The sequence below is a fragment of the Homarus americanus genome, unplaced genomic scaffold, assembly GCF_018991925.1.
Source record: "Homarus americanus isolate GMGI-L3 unplaced genomic scaffold, GMGI_Hamer_2.0 scaffold14467, whole genome shotgun sequence".
Lineage (NCBI taxonomy): Eukaryota > Metazoa > Arthropoda > Malacostraca > Decapoda > Nephropidae > Homarus > Homarus americanus.
In genome coordinates this window covers 5,455,433-5,461,651 of record NW_024733734.1, presented here as the reverse complement: position 1 = coordinate 5,461,651, position 6,219 = coordinate 5,455,433, and positions in this window count along the sequence as shown.

Here is a 6,219-nt window from a genome sequence, read left to right as displayed (position 1 = left end):
CAGAGACGGACCACCCGCCCGTTTCAGATACCAGTGGTTTTGTCTACTAGATAATCGAATGTATATTTGTATCATATGAATGTTATCTCCCTTAATTTTAATACAAGCCCAGTCAGAGGGCAGGTGCTTAATCGTCTTCCTCTCTTTTGTTGTTGTTTGATTTCTTTTCTTATCATATTTATGTTTTTTTTTAATTCCACTGTAAATTATGTACATACTTATTATATAAATGTAAAAATAAAATAATTAAATATATAGATAAATAAATATCGAAGTGATAACCGTGGTAACATACTGATATGTTCTTATTCCCACCATGCTATGTGAACTATTCCAGATGTTACTAAATGTTACATAGTACTTCCTTGAGATAAATGTACAGTATATACCAGGTGCCTACAAGAGAGCTCAGGCTCTCAACTGGCTCAGCCATGTTAATATTATGAATTTTAATCAACTTTGTATCTGTGTTCTTTTGGCTAAATAAACTGTTTCAATATCAATATCAATATCAACTCATACGTCTCCACCAACAGAATACACAGGCACTCACTTTCTGATCCAGTCTGGCTATCCTCAATGAACACTAACTCTCCCGCGCGCTCGTCTGAACTATTTTGCCACAGCGCTCGCTCTTCCTTGCTCCGCTCGTTCAGGCGTTGTATTGATGTTCCAAGAAGAAGCAACAGTTGTAACAGGGTTCCCCAGGTCGGCTTCTTCCGACGATGGTATGATCCCTTTTATCAGCTCCAACGATGACTCTCACCCATCGACTTCACAAAGCTCCCACCAACGTTTTGACTTTAATTGCCGAATGGTTCGAGAGTTAGATTGTAGTGGATACCTTCCCTACAAACGCTGTTTGTCGCTGAGTAGCCGACCCCGCGAATTCCCCAGTGTATGCCTCGTGGTCTAGGTCAACCAGCGCCTCCTTACATGACGGCGGTCAACTATAAAGCCACGCCTACCTCCGCTAAATAAGACCTGACCTAGTGGTGACCACTCTCTTTTCTACCTACACCAACCAGCAAGCAACACCTCCTCCTCCTCCGCCTGCCTGGCGGTCCTCGCTCCCGCCGGCGAGCATGGCGACCCACAAGCTGGTCCTCCTCTGAGCATCCTCACCAACCAGCTCTCTCTACATCACGCTTGTAACCACGCTATAAGGGCCTGTGCCTCTTATAACAATCTTCTTTACTTTAAAACATACAACCATTGGTAGCGTGACGAGAGGAGGCTCGTGGGTATATATAATGATAGTATCAAGTAACAGGGAAGAAATAACGGTAGATACTGTAGGTAAATAATAGACACAATATACAAATACAATATTTATTTAAACATTAAAATGGAGGTAGGAGAAAGAATATATGTACCAACAGACGAAACCTGATACTATGCCCTCAGGCTCAAAATACTCACACCACTACTGGGTGGACATACTCAATAACACATAAACTCTTATAGTAACTTAGCACCATTAAGACTAGGGGCAACTGCCACTACAACACTCAGTCGTCAGGAGTGATACTCAAGCAACCGCCATGCGGTCCTACCACCATGGGGTACTTTCCAACGAACTCTGAAGATCCCAGTGGAATAACCCCACCACACAAATAGCCCTACTGAGTTAGACACTCATCCACCAATGATGGGGGCTGGTAGTTGTGTGTGGCTTGTTGATCCTGGGTTACCTCGCTGGCCGAGCGTTAGGGTCAGACGGGCCAGCTATGGGGGCCATAGGTAGTCTGAAGTGTCTGACGGCCGGGTCTCACGAAGATAACTGATCCTACTGGACCTCGGACATCTCTCCAGACATAGTGGATACAACATCCACGCTACAGACACGGCCTAGTCTGCGTTAGGGACCTGTATGGGTGTAGGGGCGAGCACTTACTAACTGTGACAACGACATCACGTTTCAGGGGACGTTAAAGACGTAAACATTACTTCACTCAAAGCATATCAACTACGTTACTGCAACACTTGCACAATCAACTAATAATTGGGTCAAATCACTTAGCGTGGAATGAGACTACGAACTCAGTTTCATTCCTTACTATTATCTTGACAAACAATGCTCTGAGTGAGCTATCAAAAGCAAAAATTAAATTGATTACAAAGGGTTGGATGGCAACAGGTCCCAACATACAGCGTCTTGCTACGAAATCCGCGGATTATATTCAAGTTTCCTTCAGACAAAGACGGCCTCTCGATGACGTCATCAAGGAAACGGAGAAAACGGGGGACGTTTCCACTGGGGGACTCAGATGGTTTTGTGGACGTTTGAGCGTAATATGAATCCTTAAGGTTTTTAGGTTAGCCGTCAACACGATCAAGATAAAGCTTCCCCCTTCCCCAAGATTTATATTATGAGGTAACGTTCAGAAAACGTGTAAGTAGTTACATACACATTAAATGATTAATACAAAATATAATTCCCCATACAAAACATTGCACATATTATACCAATAAAAATAGAAAAATAACTCCCTACCGGTGGTCAGAATTGGGCAAAAAAAATGGAAATCTGTTAACATACATAAGAACATAAGAACATAAGAAAATAAGGAGTCTGCAATAGGCCGGTTGGCCTGTGCATGGCAGCTCCTGTCGAGAGTTACTACCACTCTCTATCATCCATGAATCTATCTAGCCTCCTTTTGAAACTTTCCAGAGTTCCCGCACTTACTACAAAGTTGCTAAGCTTGTTCCACCCGTCCACCACCCTATTTGTGAACCAGTTTCTTCCTCTCTCCCTCCTAAACCTAAACTTATCCAACTTGAATACAACGAGAATGTGACACAACTGTCATGGTCACGTTGACTGCTGATCTATTTAACCAATGATTCTTATTAAACTCCACGACCGCAAAACATGAGTGAGTTAGCGACCCCTGAGAAGAGGTGTTTTTCCCCAGAGCCCCGCCTTTGTGAAGACAGTTATCAATGCGTTGTTATTCCACTTTCTCCTGGGAAGCTCAATCTTGAATTAGTCTGTGTAATCAACTCAAGTAATTCGCCAGACCTTTGTCAACTGAGGGTCATCTTTGAATGAGTAACAGTTAGTTTGTTTGTAATTATTGTCATTGCGTGAGTAGCGATCACTGGCAACTCTGGGGTATTTATACCCGTGCATCGCCAGGGAAAGCGTTTGCGTCAGTCAGTCACTCTCTAACCCTCTCTCACCATGAACGGTTACGAGTTTGATAACGTGGTGCGGATACGTCCGGATACGCCGACCTGCCCCAAGAAATTAAACCTCCTAGTTCTCAAAAAGTTCTTTGAAACTAATGAGATCGTGGGGGTCACCAAGGTGGAACGACTGAAGTTCCATGGTGACGTCAAGATCAACTTCGCCGAGAAGGGTATGCCCGTACAGCTCGCGGAGATCCCAGACATCAATGGCATTCCATTTAAAATTATTGCCTAAAAGTGGGACAACCTGAAGCTGGGAGTAATCTCCCACGCCGAAATTGCCCACGTGGACCAAGCAGAGCTGAGTGAGCTCCTCAAGGGGCAACTCCAAGTTGTGAAGAAGCTGTCCGACACCATTGCCCTCATCGGACACCATACAACCTTACCCAAGGAGGCTCAACTGGCGTGGGTAACTGTGCCAGTTAAGCCCTACTGCAGACCGAAACGCTGTTACAAATCCCAGCACTACGGACACACTGTCAACAAGTGTGAGGCGCAGGAGGACACCTGCTCCCTGTGCGGCAGCCCCGGACACCGCTACACGGTCTGCCCCAACACAGTAAAAAAATGCGCTGCCTGTGGCGGCCCACACTCCTCCACCGATCGGACCTGCCCGAAATGGAAGGAGGAATACAGGATAGCCAAGGCTCGACTCGACAAGAAACTGAGCTACAAAGAGGCCCTCCTTGCTGTACGCTCCCAAGACAAGAAAAAACCAGCAGAAAAGAAAAACCAAGAAAAGAAATCCCAAAAAAAGAAAACTCAAGAAAAGACACCCGCCACACAGAACCAAGAACACCACGAGGCCCGTGGAGCTGAAGCCCACGTGGTCAACCTCACCGTCTCCGACTTCTTCCACACCTATGAGGACTTAAGACACGAGGAAGACGAACAACAAGACCCAAACACGAATGAATGGACACTTCAAGAGAGCAAGAAGAGGAGGAGAGTTAGAAGAAAATCTACATCAAGCTAAGAAGAATACCAAGACAGAAGACCAAGACATTTCCTCCACACAAGAAAACAACATAAAATCAAGCCGACCAAGCACTGAGAATCCATGGCCCAACCCAACACGCACCTGACGCTTGACCTGACGCTCGCCTGACTCTGTCCTGCCGCCTCCTGGCCGCGTCCGGGCGAGTTGCTGCTGCCTCCAACTTATACTCCCTCACGCAAGCGGTGTTTAGCCACTGCACCTATTCTCTCCTCCTAAAATTCACTTCAATCCTCCCTTTATTCTTCCCCTGAACCTCCTTCCCCCCTGTCACTAGCATTTTTCGATTCGATTCGGAAAGCGTTCCCTGACGCTGCTCCAATGTTTCTCCAGGTATGTTTATGTGTAGCCATTCAGTTAATTCAGTCAATATCAGTGCTCATCAGTGTTCACGCTTTGACAGTTGAGTTGTCATTCACCCAGTGTAAGAGGTAATATAACGTAAATACGTCTGTCGTCTAGACAAGAGAGTTGTTTGTGTTGTCATGCTTCCCAGTCCGTTCCCTGACGCTGCTCCAATGTTTCTCCAGATCCCATTGTGATTGGTGCATCGCTCAACCATTCAACAACTGCCCCGGATGTAGTAGATACCCAGGAGGGATCATATATGAGACGATGGCACCGAGGCGGCCTGATTAATGTGCTTCACTGCCTAGTTGGGCCAGACCCCAGACTCGCCATGTGTCTGGCTACTACCGACCACACAACCGTCATGAGCCCTAGTGTTCTACCCTGGGTTATTCCTTGGAAGTATATGTCCACAGAGAGGGTTGTAACATGTATGTTAGGGATAATTAGTTGGAAATAATAATCCCATGTTGGGTAGTGGACCCCTGTATATGCTAGTGTCATTATTAACGAGTATGTTGAGTAAAATAATCTACAATGAGTGCCATGTACTATGTATTGTGAGTAGGGCCAAAGAACTGGTCCTATTATGCCAGGTAATGTAACACCAGTAATGTTGTGTGCAGTAAGAATGTAAGATCTGAGTAATTACTGTTGAGTAAAGAAATAAGAAAATAAGTAAAGAAGAAGGTACTGAGTCTGCAATAAGCCCAGGAGTTGAGCCTGGTAGTTATATGATTAATACTATATCTTTTCCCCTTTGATTTCATATTAATAAATTTGTTCTTAGAGTACTTTACGTGTATTCATTTCTCCCACAGTATTTTACCTTTATTTCCGTCCAAGTGACTTCATACCAGAATTACCATACCCATGTGCCTAGACCCTCGACCATGCTACCAAAAGAATGTCCATGCTACCAAAAGAATAGGTGACAGAACTAAGAGAAGTGAGAAATATGAGGTGCGGAAAAGACGCGCCCTCACACACCTTCATAAATAATATATTGGGATACATATATCATAACATAATAGCACCAAAAATAAGAATACATGGGGTTAGGTACATCATCATATAATAATACTGAATGGGGTTAGATACATCATCATATAATAATACTGAGTGGGGGTAGATACATCATCATATAATAATACTGAGTGGGGGTAGATACATCATCATATAATAATAATAAATGGTGTTACATACATCATATCATTTAATAATAATAATAATGGGTTTAGATACATCATATCATATAATAATAATAAATGGTGTTACATGTTACAAAGTACACCCTCATATCGGTAGATAAAGTGCACACTCAAAATTTTCCTTACAGAACTCAAATTTCAATGTTCATAGGTCATGAAAGTTTCTTTTATGCGATTGGTCAAATGCTTACAGAACACCCTGAGATTTAACATAGATTTCTCAAGCTAGGACATAGACGAACGGACCCCATCAAGTCGAAGGAATGATTTGTTTGCCCTTAATCTAAAGAGTCATGTCGCACTCGCGAGAGGCAGCAACATTCAAGGGACTCCAAACGAGCGGGTATTCCCAAGAATCCAATGTTAACGAAACGGTCCTCATGAGAACACAACCAAACCAAAAACTGTCTGAACTTATGGCATTTGCCATGTAGAAGTAATAGCGCCATATTTCTATGCCCGAAT